The sequence below is a fragment of the Scyliorhinus torazame genome, chromosome 3 (assembly GCF_047496885.1).
Source record: "Scyliorhinus torazame isolate Kashiwa2021f chromosome 3, sScyTor2.1, whole genome shotgun sequence".
Lineage (NCBI taxonomy): Eukaryota > Metazoa > Chordata > Chondrichthyes > Carcharhiniformes > Scyliorhinidae > Scyliorhinus > Scyliorhinus torazame.
The window spans coordinates 133,601,921-133,620,760 of NC_092709.1; positions in this window are offsets into that span (position 1 = coordinate 133,601,921).

The following is an 18,840-nucleotide window of genomic DNA, read 5'->3' on the forward strand; positions in this document are numbered from 1 at the left end:
GGACTGTCACTTCCTGACTTGTTCTCCATGGCTTCTTCCAGAAAATGTTTCCAAACCCATATATGAAAAATACTTTTGTGCCAGTGACTGTACACTAGGGGTTCTGACATTTGGGTTGAAATATTCTACATTAGATGCATCTGTTATGCTACTAAAATACCCTTCTAATCCCAACCCACCATGACCGTGCAATGCAGTAAAGTAAAATTTCAAACATTTGGAGTACAGGTTTGAGGTGAAAAAAGATTGAACACATAAAGCCAGTTCCACAATTTGAAATTCATTCAACCTGCTTTCATTTTTAGCAGCAGAATGTTTCCCACATTTGATTTGAGGGGGAAAATACTATGTTCAGCACAGTATGTTTATCCCTTTTCTGCTTCAATTTTTTGAAACATTCATATGGTTTTCCTTTTTAAAAATGAAATCTTATAATGTGAGAATATTGGTGCTGCTTTTGAAATATTAACACAACATTTGCCGCTGCTTTAAGAGAGATTTTCTGTGCTACAGAAACTTAATGTACAAATAGCTGACAAGCTATGGCAGAGCCACTGAATACAATTGTTGGTATTGTCCTGTCAGAGTTTAAAGCTTAGAGAAAAAATAGAACATTAAAATTAAAGGGAGTGTCTTAATGTAAGCATATATGAATGTATAAAAGGAAACTATCTGGACTGTTCAACAATAATGAACATTTGTGTGATGTCAACATGTACATAAAAAGATTAATTTGACAAAAAGCAGTAAATAGTTTTTAACATGCCATGAAACAATGGAAGCCATTATAATAATTTTGATTACACATTGGCACAGTACGCGGATAAGATTCTTGTCCTGGATAATCAAATCCAACATTCATCCTGCAGAAAGCCGTCTTGCTGTTGGGCTCTGGCTACCACAGAGTTACCAGCCTGGAGGGGGCACTGGTGAGTAACTGATTTGATACTTCAATCAAGTGCACCCTTTTCAATTAACAATGGGACTTCATACCTGGAGATTGAAAGAGGGAGATGGAGCAGACAGTTAATTATAGCTTTAGCTCCAAACTGCAAGTTAATGAATTTTAAAGTGAATCAATTAATAGCTAATTGGGTTACATGCATGGAGCTTGAATCGGAATCTTAAAGGGTAGAAGCTTTGTAAAAGATAGGGGTTGCTTCCTTTTAATGATTCATTTCATCCTTTTGATGAAAGAGTGAAGAACCTCGCAGTATTGTTATTAAACAACTGCCGCAGCTTATAATATTTTAACTTCACACTCTATTCGCAATAGAATATTTATCAATAGTTCTGTCTAATAGAATGGCCAATACAAGTTATTCTGTCACAATATCTCGATGAACAACCACTTTAATTCCTATGGTGCTTCTCAGTTAAATCATTATACTAATTTTAACAATTTGTTAACAGTGATCATTAATTAACTACTTTGAAATAGTGATAGATTTATGAAAAAATTATTGGATTTGTCACTGGCGAAAGCACACCAGCAGCCATTTTACAAAATGCCCAAATCTTTTTCAATAACCGGTAACGTATGGTAAAATATGTTTTTTAAGGTGAAGGAGAATAATACATTGTGTCCCATAGCTCATTTACATTATTTTTATTTGTTGGTGACATTGTGAAGATGGAAGGCAGGAGGGGTGGAGGTTTGGGATCACTGTAAATAATGTTTGGTCGTCAAATGGATGACTGTACTTTGGACAATAGGGTCAGGAATGTAAGGGTCCTCCAGATTTGAGTGTAGTGGGAGAACATTCTCTAATAGTTGAGCATTAACCTCATAGCTGCTATTAATTATAATTATAATCTAATGACTAGTGGCTGAAAGATCAATCTGACATTTAATCACATCCATGCATATTTGTTCACTTGATACGCTACTGTGCACCTAGTGTTGCGCAGAATAAAAATGTGATTAGAATTAGTCATTTCTAATAAGTGAAAACTGTGGGGTAGAAAAAAACAATCCGTGTCAGTAACGTTTTCATGGCTCCAATTGTTTGTATTTAAATTAAATGGGTGTGCATTTAAAATTAATTACCTGTTTCATTCCAACCTAATGTGTTGGGAAAATAGTCAACTTTCTTCACCCAAAAAACTGGAATACTATAGTTGCTGAAGATTCATGAATGGTACACTTGTATTTGCAAAGAATAGAACCGTGACTTGGTTTCAGTGACATCAGGTTATTGTCCAATTTGCTAGTTACTGTCATAGTATGTGTCAATTTCAATTGCACGTCTCCTGTTTTCTTAATGCAGAAAATCAAGGAGATCATGTACATGCCCCCTGCACGCATTTCCGTCAGGAAGCTGCAGCATGGACCTCCGGCTCTGATTGTTTAGCTGGCTGCCAATTGACTGTAATAAGGATCCAGTCCTGCTCCAAACATCAAAAATCACCTCAACAAGTCATAGCTCAACTGGTTTGTGAAAATGTCATCTCAATTGTGAACTGGTTAGTGGCAGAGGTTAGTACTTGTTTCTATGAAGTATCTATGTTGACAGTAATATACTTAAGCGTTAAGTAATTAGCTCACTTCATCACAAACTTACATGGCTGTATTACATCTGATGGAAATGGAGAACACATCCTTGACATTTCTCATTCATTCCATCAACTTGTCATACAGACACTGTGTTTGTACTATACATGTACCCAAATTACCTGTTTTGAAGGGCTTCTTTGCCTGAAGTGATTGCTAGCAGCATATGCAAGTATTGTAATATGGGATGAAGACATGTTAATTCGGAAATAATGTCAATATTGTCACTGGTAGGGCAGCACAATGGCACAGCGGTTAGTACTGCTGTCTCATGCTGCCGAGGTCCCAGGTTCGATCCCGGCTCTGGGTCACTGTCCGTGTGGAGTTTGCACATTCTCCCCGTGTTTGCGTGGGTTTCGCCCCCACAACATAAAGATGTGCAGGGTAGCTGGATTGGCCATGCTAAATTGCCCCTTAATTGGAAAAAATGAATTGGGTACTCGAAATTTACAACAAAAAAAATTGTCACTGATTTTTATATCCTGTAGGAAGGGAGCAGAAGAAATGAAAATAAGAGCTGCAAATGTTAGAAATCTGAGGCTGAATTCTCCTCCTCGTGACGCCGGCAACACAAATCGTGATCGGGCATCATGCACAAATTGAGGATTGCGCCCCTCCTTGGCGTCAAAGACAAGGTTTGCGCCCCACGCCGGTGGGGGCATTCTAAGGGTGCTTCCTGGTTAGCCTTGTTTATCCCCTGTTTATTCCCTTTCTTCCTCTTTTATTTTTGCAGTTACATCTTTGAACCATGGATGATTTGTGGACATGTGTCTTTAATTCAAGCAGAAGGAAGCAGTGGCCGCTGCCTTTTAGTAAACAGAAGATTTCAGGGGGCTGCGCTGTTTTAGACTGGTGAGTGCAGACTGGCCAGTGTCAGTGATGACTCGGTTTGATTGATTTGACTGCTGACAAATGAATTGGCCCAAAAGGTTGTGTTCTGCCCGATAACACGTGGTGATTGGCTCTGATTCCAGTGCAATGTGTTCAGCATCATGAGGTTGCAGTTTGGTTTCACTTTTCATTCTGCAGCTTGGATAGAGCATTCTAACTAACTCGCTACAAAAGATCTAACTGATCCTTTTCAGAAGGCTACTGTGGGGGCTGACTCTCTCTCCAGCATGTCTGGGTATCGTTCTCTTGAGACTGCAGAGGCCTGAACATAGAATATACAGTGCAGAAGGAGGCCATTCGGCCCATCAAGTCTGCACCGACCCACTTAAGCCCTCACTACAACCCTATCCCTGTAACCCAATAACCCCCCTAACCTTTTTGCTCACGAAGGGCAATTTATCATGGCCAATCCACCTAACCTGCACGTCTTTGGACTGTGGGAGGAAACCGGAGCACCCGGAGGAAACCCACGCACACACGGGGATAACCTGCAGACTCCGCACAGACAGTGACCCAGCGGAGAATCGAACCGGGGACCCTGGCGCTGTGAAGCCACAGTGCTATCCACTTGTGCTACCGTGCTGCCCGAAGTCAAACCATGAGCTGAAAGCAAGGTTTGATGTGAAATAAAGTGTCTAGACAGAAAGATATAAGCCTGAAGGTGAACCTCGAGTTGAAGACCCAGTTTGATAAGAAAAAAAGACTTTCAGTGACGGGGATGTGCTGAGCGAATGCATGAAACAATTCAAAATTCGGTACTTTTAGTCAAAAATAGCACACCAGAACCGGGAAAAAGAGCATCTCCTCACCCTCTCCAATTGAAATACAAAGAGCAATGCCGAACAGTAACAGCTCCAGATTCCGAAAAGAGGCCAAATGCAACAGAGGTCAGGGGAAGCGAGCTAACAAGACGGCGGACCCACGAGGCGAAGAAACTCCAGCCACATCCGAAAGGGCAGAACCAACAAGCCGCACATGGAGCTCCCCCTGAAGTTCCTCACCAGGGAGCTAAGGGAGCTCAAAGACGAAATCAAGGTTAACATAAAGGCAGCGGAAAAGGTAGTGGTAGAGGATGCACTGGCCGCCATGCAGGTAGCCCTGGACAAGGCAGAGAGGCAACTAGAGGCCCAGTGGAACTCCATTAAAGAGCTGGAAAAGGCCTCAACAGACCATGGGGACTGGATCATTACTCTGGAGACAAAGATAACGAGGTTCGTGGTGACACAGGGGAACCTAAAGATAGAAGACCAGGAGAACCGTTTGCGGTCCTAAAATCTGAGGATAGTGGGTCTACCGGAGAGAGCCGAAGGCAGGCACACCAAAGACTATGTGGCCCAGATGCTGGGAAATTTGGTGGGAAAGGGCAGCTTCCCCAACCCACCAGAGATAGACAGACCTCACAGGTCACTCCAGACGAAACTCTGTGCCGGGGAACAGCTGAGGGCAATAATCGCCAAGATGCACCGGCACCAGGTCCGGGAAAGAATCCTGCGCTGGGCCAGGCAGACAAAAGCCTGCAACTGGGAGCGCCACCAGATTCAGATATACCAGAACATTGGGGCAGATCTGGCCAAGCACCAGGCGGAGTTAACAGAACAAAGGCAGCCCTGTTTAAGAGTGGGGTGAAGTTCGGGATGCTGTACCTAGCCAAATTATGTGTCACTTTCCAGGGCAGGGAACACTAATTTACAGTCCCTGTGGACGCGGGCGAATTGTCCAAAGAGAACGGGCTGGGAAGGCAGCAACAAGAGCAATGGCGAAACGGTCAACCAGAAAGGCTGAAATATGAAAAGACAATGGGCTGGATCCTCCGCTCCCCGATGGCAAAATTGGGTTTGGTGATGGGGCAGAGAACCCGTTTTGGCACCAAGATCGGGGGCGGTGCCGGTTTTTGAATTCTCCGCCACCTGAAAAGCGGCGTACTCTAGCAGTATGCCGTGCCGATTATTCAACGCCTCAGGCCATTGCCTGAGGAGGGCCGATCCATGGGCAGGGAGGGCTTCATTCAGGGCTGGGGGCTCTGTGGGCGGGCAGTCCGGATGTCATGTGAGAGTACCTTTAAGAAATGGATGGTTAAGCAATGTACCTTTAAGAAACGGAGCTGATCATATTACTGAAGTGATGTCAGAGGGTGGGGGAGCTGAGCTCACTTCTGCTTTTTCGAGTTTCAGTTTGAGAAGGCAGCTGGGAGTGTGTGTATTTTGCCGAGAGCTGCAGGAAGAAACACAGAACTGGTCTGTTGATGTCTGCAACCCAAAGAGTATAAATATATTGAATGTAACCTAATGTGTTATTATTTTTGAAGGTTTGAAGTCTTTTGGATGTTTAAAGGAACAGTTTGAAGGATTAATTATTATTGTAGTCTTTTGGGGTTATCTTTGAAGTAATGGGTGTTAGATGTTCAATGTTTGTTTTTAAAGGGTTAACTTGAGTTCATAGAATAACCATTGTTTTGTTTTAAAAATCATTTGTCCATCTCTGCTGTATCATACCTGGAGAGTACGCCGTGTGCTTCCCACACCACAATCTATTAAAAGTTGTGGGTCGGTTGAACTCCATGAAACACTTTGGAATTCTGTAAACCCGGACCCATAACAATTGGGGGCTCGTCCGGGATAAAAGTCTATCGATTGGATTGGCTTAACTAACTTAAAGACAGTGAGGGGTGAGCATATTGTGGTTGCCTTTCAGGTGTGGTATTTTAGTTCAAGTGGGGAGTGTGTTGTGGACAATTGCTCTTTCAGAGGCTCAGGGGTTTTTGGGGGTGGACACGGTAACACGCAATACCTTATGGACAGAGACTAAAAGCAGACTGTTGATTTGGCAAAAGCATTGCAGTTAACATTGCCTGGCAAAATGCGAAAAGATGAGGTACTTACAGCGGTAGCTGAGCATTTATATTAACCTGAGATACATTCTGACTCATTAGAAATGGCAAAGCTCCAGTTGCAGATTAAGCAATTTGAACATGATAAAGAATTAAAGCAGCTTGAATATGTCATGAGAGAAAAAGAAAAGGAGAGAGAAGAAAGAAACAAATAAAGAGGTAGAGATAGAGAAGAAAAAGAAAAGGAGAGAGAAGAAAGAAACAAAGAAAAAGAAAGATATAGAGAGGAAAGGGAAAAAGAGAGAGAGTTTGAACTTCATAAAATGGCTATGAAACATGAAAATCAATTAAAATTGGCAGACGCAAAGGGAAACATACAGTTTGATGAGATTGGTGAGGATAATGAGACAGAGCGTCACAGTCAAAGACGTGGTGGGAATCTATTTAAATATGTCCAAGCATTGCCAAGGTTTGATGAGGAGGTAGAAGCCTTTTTCATTTCATTTGAGAAGGTAGCTAAACAAATGAAATGGCCACAGGACATGTGGGTATTACAGAGTCACAAACAAAGCTGGTAGGTAGAGCTAGTGAAGTGTTTGCATCACTACCGGAGGAGGTATCTGGAATGTATGAGGAGGTGAAAAATCCATCTTAGGTGCATATTTGAATTAAAAATACAGATGGAGGGTGAGAAGGTAAAATCAAGCACTAGTGTTTTGTGCTGAAACAAAGGAGATTACAATGGGATGAGAGAAGAATGAGCTAAGGTAGACTGGGAGCAAAGACTTTATCGTGAAACAGTTGAGGAACAGTGGAGAACCTTCCAAGCGATTTTTCACAGCGATCAGCAAAGGTTTATACCAACAAAAAGGAAGGACGGTAGAAAGAGGGAAAATCGACCGTGGATATCTAAGGAAATAAGGGAGAGTATCAAATTGAAGGAAAAAGCATACAAAGTAGCAACGATTAGTGGGAGACTAGAGGACTGGGAAAACTTTAGGGGCAACAGAAAGCTACTAAAAAAATGCGATAAAGAAGAGTAATATAGATTATGAGAGTAAACTTGCTTAGAATATAAAAACAGATAGTAAAAGTTTCTACAAATATATAAAACAAAAAAAGAGTGGCTAAGGTAAATATTGGTCCTTTAGAGGATGAGAAGGGAGATTTAATAATGGGAGATGAGGAAATGGCTGAGGAACTGAATAGTTGTTTTTGGGTCGGTCTTCACAGTGGAAGACACAAATAACATGCCAGTGACTGATGGAAATGAGGCTATGACAGGTGAGGACCTTGAGAGGATTGTTATCACCAAGGAGGTAGTGATGGGCAAGCTAATGGGGCTAAAGGTACACAAGTCTCCTGGCCCTGATGGAATGCATCCCAGAGTACTGAAAGAGATGGCTAGGGAAATTGCAAATGCATTAGTGATAATTTACCAAAATTCACTAGACTCTGGGGTGGTCCCGGTGGATTGGAAATTAGCAAACGTGACACCACTGTTTAAAAAAGGAGGTAGGCAGAAAGCGGGTAATTATAGGCCAGTGAGGTTCACTTCGGTAGTAGGGAAGATGCTGGAATCTATCATCAAGGAAGAAATAGTGAGGCATCTGGATGGAAATTGTCCCATTGGGCAGATGCAGCATGGGTTCATAAAGGGCAGGTCGTGCCTAACTAATTTAGTGGAATTTTTTGAGGACATTACCAGTGCGGTAGATAACGGGGAGCCAATGGATGTGGTATATCTGGATTTCCAGAAAGCCTTTGACAAGGTGCCACATAAAAGGTTGCTGCATAAGATAAAGATGCATGGCATTAAGGGGAAAATAGTAGCATGGATAGAGGATTGGTTAATTAATAGAAAGCAAAGAGTGGGGATTAATGGGTGTTTCTCTGGTTGGCAATCAGTAGCTAGTGGTGTCCCTCAGGGATCAGTGTTGGGCCCACAACTGTTCACAATTTACACAGATGATTTGGAGTTGGGGACCAAGGGCAATGTGTCCAAGTTTGCAGACGACACTAAGATAAGTGGTAAAGCAAAGCGTGCAGAGTATACTGGAAGTCTGCAGAGGGATTTGGATAGGCTAAGTGAATGGGCTAGGGTCTGGCAGATGGAATACAATGTTGACAATGTGAGGTTGTCCATTTTGGTAGGAATAACAGCAAAAGGGATTACTATTTAAATGATAAAATATTAAAACATGCTGCTGTGCAGAGAGACCTGGGTGTGCTAGTGCACGAGTCGCAAAACATTGGTTTACAGGTGCCACAGGTGATTAAGAAGGCAAATGGAATTTTGTCCTTCATTGCTAGAGGGATGGAGTTTAAGACTAGGGAGGTTATGCTGCAATTGTATAAGGTGTTAGTGAGGCAACACCTGGAGTATTGTGTTCAGTTTTGGTCTCCTTACTTGAGAAAGGATATACTGGCACTGGAGGGTGTGCAGAGGAGATTCACTAGGTTAATCCCAGACCTGAAGGGGTTGGATTACGAGGAGAGGTTGAGTAGACAGGGACTGTACTCGTTGGAATTTAGAAGGATGAGGGGGGATCTTATAGAAACATATACATTATGAAGGGAATAGATAGGATAGATGCGGGCAGGTTGTTTCCACTGGCGGGTGAAAGCAGAACTAGGGGGCATAGCCTCAAATTAAGGGGAAGTAGATTTAGGACTGAGTTTAGGAGGAACTTCTTCACCCAAAGGGTTGTGAATCTATGGAATTCCTTGCCCAGTGAAGCAGTAGAGGCTCCTTCATTAAATGTTTTTAAGATAAAGATAGATAGTTTTTTGAAGAATAAAGGGATTAAGGGTGTTCGGGCCGGAAAGTGGAGCTGAGTCCACAAAAGATCAGCCATGATCCCATTGAATGGTGGAGCAGGCTCGAGGGGCAAGATGGCCTACTCCTGCTTCCAGTTCTTATGTTCTTATGTTCTTATATGATCTAGTGCCTGAAGCTTACAGACAAAGGTTTAGAAATCTAAGGAAAGAATTTGGTCAAACATACATGGAGTTTGAAAGGCTCAAACAGAGTAATTTTGATAGGTGGATCAGGGCTTTGAAAATAGACCAAGCGTATGAAGCTCTCAGAGAAATTATACTTTTGGAGGAGTTTAAAAATTCAATTCCTGATGTAGTGAGAACTCATGTGGAAGAACAGAGGGTTAAAACTGCGAGATTAGCAGCAGAAATGGCTGATGATTATGAATTAGTTCATAAATCAAGGCTTGGTTTCTGACATCAGTTTCAGCCAGTGAGGGATAGAAACTGGGGACATGAGAAATACTCAAGTGGTAAAGGTAAAGGTGATCTGATGGGAGATAATAAAGAGAGTGTACCTCAGATTAAAAAAGAAATCCAAGAGGGTGGAAAAGAAATGAAAAGTTTCAAATGTTTTCACTGTAATAAACTAGGCCATGTAAAGTCACAGTGTTGGCGGTTGAAGAAAAGCATTGGGAAGGCTGATGTGGTTAAACAGGATAAGACAGTGGGGTTTGTTAGAGTGGTAAAGGAAAGCCCAAGGGAAGCGAAGGAGGTGCAAACGATTGTACAGCCTGTTCAAGAAGTAATTGATAAGAAGGTGCCAGATGTCTTTAAAGAATTTACTTGTGTGGATAAAGTTTACTCATGAGTATCAGGAGGAGCAGGTAAAGAAGTCACAATTTTAAGAGATACAGGAGCTAGTCAATCTTTCATGGTAAGAGATGAGGAATTATGTAGTTTAGGAAGAATGTTGCCAGAAAAGGTGGTAATATGTAGAATTCAGGGTGAGAGGAGTAGCGTTCCATTATATAAGGTAAGGTTGGAAAGTCCAGTGAAGAGTGGTGAAGTGGTAGTAGGAGTAATAGAGAAACTATCTTGTCCAGGAATACAGTTTATCTTGGGTAATGATATAGCTGGATCACAAGTGGGAGTGATGCCTACTGTGGTTGATAAGCCAGTGGAAAATCAGACAACTGAAGTGTTGAAGGACGAATATCCTGGGATTTTTCCTGATTGTGTAGTAACAAAGTCGCAAAGTCACAGGTTAAGACAAGAGGAGAAATCAAAGAGTGAAGATGAAGTTAAAGTGCAATTATCAGAAACAATTTTTGATCAGATGATTGAAAAAGAACAAGAACAGGTGGAGGATGAGGCTGATATTTTTAGTTCAGGAAAATTGGTGGAGGTACAACAGAAAGATGTAGAAATAAAACGGATATATTAGAAAGCATATACGGAAGAGGAACCTGAGAGTATACCAGAGTATTATTACCGTAAACGTGATGTCTTGATGAGAAAATGGAGACCTGTACATATGCAAGCGGATAAAAAGTGGGCAGAAGTTCATCAAGTAGTATTGCCAGTAGGGTATAGAAAGGAAGTGTTGCGAGTGGCACCTGAGGTACCAGTGGGAGGTCATTTGGGGACAAGGAAAATTCAAGCTAAAATCTAGAAACATTTTTATTGGCCTGAACTACATAAAGATGTAGTTAAATTTTGTCAATCATGTCACACGTCAAGTGATAGGGAAACCTCAAGCAGTGATAAAACCAGTGCCCTTAATACCCATTCCAGCATTTGAGGAACCTTTTACAAGGGTCCTAATTGATTGTGTAGGACCGCTCCCTAAAACAAAAAATGGGAACCAATATCTTTTGACTATAATGGATGTGTCTACTAGGTTTCCAGAGGCCATTCCAATACATAATATTACAGCTAAAAAGATTGTGGAGGAGTTACTTAAATTCTTTACTAGATATGGACTACCCACAGAAATTCAATCGGATCAAGGATCAAATTTTACCTCAAAGTTATTCAAAGAAGTTATGGATAGTTTAGGAATAAAACAATTTAAATCAACTGCGTGCCGTCCATAATCGCAGGGAGCATTAGAAAGGTGGCATCAGACATTAAAGACAATGTTGAGGGCTTATTGTCACGATTATCCAGAGCATTGGGATAAAGGAATTCCATTCATACTGTTTGCAATTAGGGATGCACCTAATGAGTCAACGAAATTTATTCCTTTTGAACTAATTTTTGGTCATGAGGTAAGAGGACCAGTTAAATTGATTAAAGAAAATTAGTGGGTGAGAAATCGGAAGTTACACTATTGGATTACGTGTCAAATTTTAAGGCATGATTAAATAGAGCAGGTGAATTGACTAGACAACATTTGAAAGTTGCACAAAAGGTGATGAAACGGGTAGCGGACAAGAACTCCAAAGTTCGTAGTTTTGCCAGTGGAGATAAAGTTTTAGTGTTGATACCATGGTAGAGGAGCCTTTAAAAGCTAGGTTTGGTGGACTGTATTAGATTGAAAGGAAATTAAGTGAGGTGAATTATGTGGTAAAAACACCAGATAGAAGGAAAACGCACCGAGTGTGTCACGTGAATATGCTTAAAAGGTACTTTGAAAGGGAAGGAGAGAAAAAGGAGGTTTTAATGATTCTAACTCAAAGTGACGAACCAAATCCAGATGACTGTGAATTTGATATACCTCAAATTAAATTGGAAAATGAGGATGTTCTTAAAAATTGGGATGAATTGTTAAGTTACCTTCCAGAGGAAAAACAAACTGACCTGAAAGAGTTATTGATATCACATGGGCAAGTTTGTAGAGATAAATTGGGAAGTACTAAAATGGCTATACATGATGTAGATGTGGGAAATGCTGTTCCTATCAAATAACATCCATATAGACTTAATCCTTTAAAATTGGCACAGGTTAACAAAGAGATTGAGAATATGCTTAAAAATGGCATAATTAAAGTGGGTTGCAGCCAATGGAGCTCAACCATAGTGATGGTACCCAAACCAGACGGTACCCAACGGTTGTGTGTAGACTATAGAAAGGTGAATGCAGTTACAAGAGTGGACTCTTATCCTATCCCACGTTTGGAGGATTGCATTGAGAAAGTGGGACAATCAGCTTTCATTTCCAATTTGGATTTACTTAAAGTTTACTAGCAGGTACCTTTATCCGAAAGGGCAAAGGAGATTTCAGCTTTTGTGACTCCAGATGGTATATCCCAATTCAAAGTTATGCCATTTGGCAAGAAAAACGCCCCAGCCACATTTCAACGGATAACTAATGCAGTCGTTTCAGGATTACCCAATTGTGCGGTATATATCGACGATCTGGTAGTTTTCAGCCAGGCATGGAAAGAACATTTAAAACATCTTATGGAGTTATTCGATCGACTTCAGGAGGTGGATTTGGTGATAAACCCAGCCAAAAGTGAATTTGGAAAAGCCCAAGTCACTTTCCTTGGCCATACAATCGGACAGGGTCAATTAATCCCACAGGATATGAAAACGAAGGTTATCGGGGAGTTTCCGATACCCTCGACACGACGGGAAATAATGCGATTTCTTGGTATGAGTGGATTTTATTGGAAATTTGTACCCAATTTTAGCAGTGTGGCCGCTCCACTGACGGACTTGCTCAAGAAGCGTAACAAATTCCAGTAGACAGCGGAGTGTCAACAGGCATTTGACGGCCTGAAGGCTGTCTTAACCACTGCTCCTGTGATAGTCATCCCAAATTATACCAAACCATTCAAAGTGTCTGTTGATGCGAGTGATGTGGGCGTAGGTGCGGTGCTTCTACAAGACGACAACGAAGGGCTAGAGCGACCTGTTGGTTATTTTTCAAAGAAATTTAATTCTCACCAGAAAAAGTATTCCACGATTGAGAAGGAGACTTTGGGTTTGGTGCTGGCTTTGCAACATTTTCACATTTATGTGACCAGCAATCCGTCTGACACCATTATATATACTGATCATAATCCATTGACGTTTTTGGAGCAATTCCGGAATAACAATGCGAGGCTGTTTCACTGGAGTTTATTGTTACACCCATTTCATTTAAAAATAGTACATGTGGCAGGACGGGAAAACGTGATGGCCGATGCTTTGTCATGAATGTGATGAACGGAAGGATTTTGGTTGGAGGAAGAAGAACTAAAAAAAAAAAAATGGAGTATATTATTACACCTGTTTGCGTGTGTTGTTTTTTTTGAACTGGTAAAGTGTTTTTACTGTGTGCATTTCTTAATTGATGGTGCAAAGGTGAAAAATGAAACCATCTTGAAGTTGATGGGGTTTTTTTTTTCTTGAGGGGTGGTGTCATGTGAGAGAACCTTTAAGAAATGGATGTTTAAGCAATGTACATCTAAGAAATGGAGCTAATCATATTATTGAAGTGATGTCAGAGGGTGGGGGAGCTGAGCTCACTTCTGCTTTTTTGAGTTTCAGTTTGAGAAGGCAGCTGGGAGTGTCTGTGTGTTTTGCTGTGAGCTGCAGGAAGAAACACAGAGCTGGTCTGTTGATGTCTGCAATCCAAAGACTATAAATATATTGAATGCAACCTAATGTGTTATTATTTTTGAAGGTTTGAAGTCTTTTGGATGTTTAAAGGAACTGTTTGAAGGATTATTTATAATTGTAGTCTTTTGGGGTTGTCTTTGAAGTAATGGGTGTTAGATGTTCAATGTTTGTTTTTAAAAGGTTAACTTGAGTTCATAGAATAAACATTGGTTTGTTTTAAAAAACATCTGTCCATCTCTGCTGTATCACACCTGGAGAGTACGCCGTGTGCTTCCCACACCACAATCTATTAAAAGTTGTGGGTCGGTTGAACTCCATGAAACATTTTGGGGTTCAGTAAACCCGGACCCATAACACCGGGGCACGCGAGCGGCCGATGGGGGCATTACTTTGGTGGTCCAGGTCCGCGGGCTGAGTCCGCCATGGAGCATGGCGCGGCCGCCGCACACCGTCGCATGCACAGCCTCTGAACCGGAAATGCTGGGGGCCGTATCAGCAGCTGGAGCTGTAAGCTCTACGCTGCCTCCCTGCTAGCACTCAGCAAAACGGGGAATCAGTGGCCTTTTGATGCCAGTTTTCCTGGCTTAAAAGACCACAGCTTTCACGCTGACCTGGAGACTTAGTCTCCAAAACGGAGAATCCAGCCCAATTTGTGCGGGACTGTACTGCCTCGCTCTGAACCTGAGCGCTAAAACACAGAAAGGAGGGAGTGAAAGCAGCAGAGTGCAGGAGAGGGTGAGGAGGAAGAAAGGGGAAAGAAAAGTCGCGTGCAAAGGGTAGGCTTAGATTGAGGCTAGGAGGGGGGACACCACACTAGCAGGAAAGCTAGCACCAGGAGGTATGAGTGAGGGGGGGGCCGCGGTGCATCCCCCGCCGGGAAAAGAGTGCCTGGCGACAGGGGTGTCAAAGTCAATATTTTTCCGCTTCTGTGGTAGAAAAATTCAACACACTCGTTAAGACAGAATAACAAGCTTTATTTTCGAAAACAACTGCTTGCAGTAATGGCTGAAACTTGAAGTCAGAGAGCAGTCAACAAAACTGCTCAGTCTTTCACAAGTTCCGCACTTTCGCGGAGAATTAGATCAATATTTATACATTATCTTTATCAAGATTATGTGACAACAGTATGGTCAGGAGTTTGATCGGAAATATAAACGGAAGCAAAGACCAGTCCATGTTTGGTCATATCACTCATACCATTATTTAGTCCTCGGAGGGAACATTGAAAGGTCAGAATAGACTTGTTTCTTCCTGGACTTATCTTTGTTTTAAATTCCTACAGCCCTGGGTTATGACGAGTTAGTTTTATCAGGAGTTGCCGAGGTCCGGTGTTTTGGAATGGCTCGACCTTCACTGATCTTTTCAGACTTCAAATTATGCAGAGTTGGCCTACGGCCATACCAGTCTGAAAATGGTTAGGGCAACATTCTTAACCTGGGCCTGGGGAGCTGGAATGAGTAGTTTCAGTCTTTCTTGTATTGTATCAAACCTTTTGACCAGTCTTCCCATTGACCAGTTTTCCCATCATGCCATTACTTAATTCGTACCATATCACAGGGGGGGTATACACCGCCAATGGAGGGATAGTAAGGGGGGGGATAATTAGGGGTGGGGGGGAGAACAAGGGGGGGACCAACAGTAGGGAGGGGGGAGGGAGGGGAAGGAGCAGAACCAGAGGGGGAACAAAGTGACAAGGGAGGAAAGGGCTCTCGGCTGGCTACAACAGGCCACCTGTGGCGACATGGAATAAAATGGCACTGCAGACAGCCATTGTGGAGGGTCTCCAAACAAAGGGAAACCCAGGAGCCCGGCCTCATGGTGAGTACGGTGACCATGGCCATTTTGGATGGCCCCCTAACAAAGGGAAGCCCCGGATGCAGGGGCGCATCCATAAGGAAAGTATGGTTGCCAAAAAAGTCCTGCAAAGAAAAAGAAGCATGAGGCCTGGCTCTCCAAAACCTAGAATACAACCACTGGGTAGCTACAGCAGAAAGAGTGAGGGGCTGGATGAAGGAGCAAGAAGCAGAATGGGTAAGAATGGAGGAGACTCCTGCAAAGGGACATCCCTCTGAATTCTTTCCACGACAGCGGTCCCATACCCACCAGCCATGCACTCAACAAACCCAATGGTAATAGCCACGCTCCGGGAATGGAACCAGCTCAGGCAACACTTCAGCCTGACCGAAATGTCCACCATGCTCCCACATCTGCAGCAAGGTTTGCGGCAGCCACAATGGACACCACTTTTCAAAGTGGAGCGAGGATGGGGGACATTGACAGATAGTGACTTTTACATAGATGATAGACTAGCGACGCCAGAAGAACTGACAGAGTTCAACTGCCTAAAGGGAATGAGCTTTGGTACATAAAGATCAAAGATTTCCTCCACGGGGAAACAACAATGTAGCCACGGATGCCAGGACACAAACTCGTAGAGGAGCTAATGGACACGGGCAACTTAGGGCAGGGGAACTGTGGGTATGGAGTGAGGGCGTGGGCTAAAGTAGAGTGCTCTTTCGGAGGGTTGGTGCAGACTTCATGAGCAGAATGGCCTCCATCTGCACTGTAGGGATTCTATGGATTATCTTGCTCCCTCAGTCTGGCTGTTCTTCTCATTGGTGAACTCAATGAAGTTGTCCGTCCTTCTGAACAATGTATCAGTTACAGGCTGATGAAGTGATGGCCTGCTGATTGTGATATGCAGTAGAGATCTCCTGCTGATCCATCAAAGGACCCTGAGGCATTGAGAGTCAATGCAATCTTGACTTGCAGTACAACGGGCATTTGAAGGCCACTCACCCAATTGGAGCTTAGTTCCATGTCAATCACGTCACGTGACTGCTTCCCTGATGAGCTCCAGCAACCTAACTCACTGGTGCTCAGATATCTGAAGATAATTGGAATGCTGCCTTACGGACTGTCAGTGTGGAGTTTGCATGTTCTCCCCGTGCCTACATGGATTTTCTCCGGGTGCTCCGGTTTCCTCCCATAGTCCAAAGATGAGCAGGTTCGGTGGATAGGCCATGATAAATTGTCCCTTAGTGTCCAAAGATGTGCAGGTTAGGTGGGGTTACAGAGGTAGGGTGGGGGAGTCGGCCTAGGTTAGGGTGCTCTTTCAGAGGGTCGTTAGAGACTCGATGGGCCGAATGGCCTTCTTCTGAACTGTAGGGATTCTATGATTCTTCCACGGAGTAAGCTCTGACCCTTGAGCGGAGTTTCCCGCAGCCCTCTCTGCAACCTCCTACCCCTTCAGTGTCACCAGGTCACTCAATCAATTGGCTGGCAGGTTGTTGCTGCCCTTGGGCAGTTGCCCTCCTCACCCTCTTTCATCCTGACTTGAGGAACCTCGACCCGAGTGAACTGATCCCTACTTCCTGTGAGCCCTGCCTTTCAGCTTTCCTTGTAAAGGTGTCCTCATGGCTGCAAACCCTGTTCCAGATTATTCCCCTCAAAATCAATTTCTCTCCTTAGGAAAGGTGCACAAAATGAACTCAGACCAATTCCCTCACCTCTCGAATATGCAGCGAATCTGTTTAAGAAGCTGGTGGGAGAGGGGAGTCTTTGATCGTCCTCCTGAGGTGGATCGTGTGCACAGGGTGTTGAGGAGGAGGCCGAAGGCGGGGGAGCAGCCTAAGGCGATGGTGGAGCAGTTGCATCGCTTTCTGGACAAAGAGAGGATTCTGCAGTGGGTAAAGAAGACGAGTGTGCCTGGGAAGGAAACATGATACATATCTATCAGGATTGGGCATGGAGTTGGCAAGCAGCGGGCTGGGTTCAACAGGGTCAAGGCAGTCCTCTACACGAAAGGAGTGAAATTCGGGGTGCTGTATCCTGCTCGTCTGTGCGTCAGGCTCCAGAATCAGGAAGTCTATTTTGATACGCCACAGGAGGTGAGTAATTTTAGGAGAGACCATGGACTGGGAGGCTTGTGAGGACACTAAACTTTGGAGATGCCAGTACGGGGAATGCAGGTGTGTATGACGGGCGTATTGTGTGTGGGTGTGGATTGTGCAAGTGTGTTCAACTGTTTTTGGCAAACTGCGGGTGAGGGGTGGTAGAGGGGAAGGAGGTAGACGGTTGCCTCGAGTGGGGGCCACCATGCTAGCAGGCAGACTAGTTAACAGGAGTGCAGTGAGGGGGGACGATCCATGGAGGGTGTGGGGGAAGGGGGGTGGGTTGGTTTCTTGTTTCTTTGTTTATGGAGAGGTGGTTTGGGGAGGGAGAGATGCTGACGTGGGTTGGTTAAGGGGCGATAGCGGTGGACATTTTGGGGCGGCCCAGATGGTGAGCGAAGCATGGACCTGCAGGAGCTGGATAATGATGAGCTATGACTGATCGCGGGCGCGGTGGAGGGGTGGGTGGGGAGGGGGGGTGGGGGGAGAGGGGGGGGGGGAGAGGGGGGAGGGAGGGGGAGGGGGGGGGAGTCCCCCGACCCGATTGAATACATGGAACGTTCGGGGGTTGAATGGGCTGATTAAGACGTTTTGTGATTTCGCTCATTTAAGGGGCTTGAAGGCAGACATAGAAATGAAATGAAATGAAATGAAAATCGCTTATTGTCACAAGTAGGCTTCAAATGAAGTTACTGTAAAAAGCCCCTAGTCACCACATTCTGGCGCCTGTTCGGGGAGGCTGTTCCGGGAATTGAACCGTGCTGCTGGCCTGCCTTGGTCTGCTTTCAAAGCCAGCGATTTAGCCCTGTGCTAAACAGCCAGGCTCGATTCAATCAAATTGGTATCAAGGTTCCCTAGTGAGTGCGTTAACCGTGGGTTTCATTGCTGTTGCAGTGCCGAGGTGGTGTGTTGAGTAGGCTGGGTCGATGTGGACTGCACTTGATGCAGTGTAGCGAGAGACAGACCTCCAACACTTGATAAGATGCAACACGATTTTATTTAACATCTAAAGTATTATACATGTTCAACTGTGGGTTGACACTATGCTAACTTGACTGGAGACCTGATACTAGCCTAACCAGACTTGCTAGCTACCACATGGTGTTTGAACTGGCCAACTCACTAACTCTGACTGTCTCAGAGGCTGGGTCCCGAGAGAGTGGGAAAACTGGTGCCCTCTGGCTTTATAGTGGTTGTGTCCTGTCTGGTGATTGGCTGCTCTGTTCTGTGTGCTTACTGGCCATCCTGTGTGTCAATCACTGCCTGTCTGCACTCCATTGTATACATAGATGTATATTATGACATCTCCCCCCCCCTTTTTATTTTTTGTTCTGTATTGTGTGTGTTGAGATAATAAATAT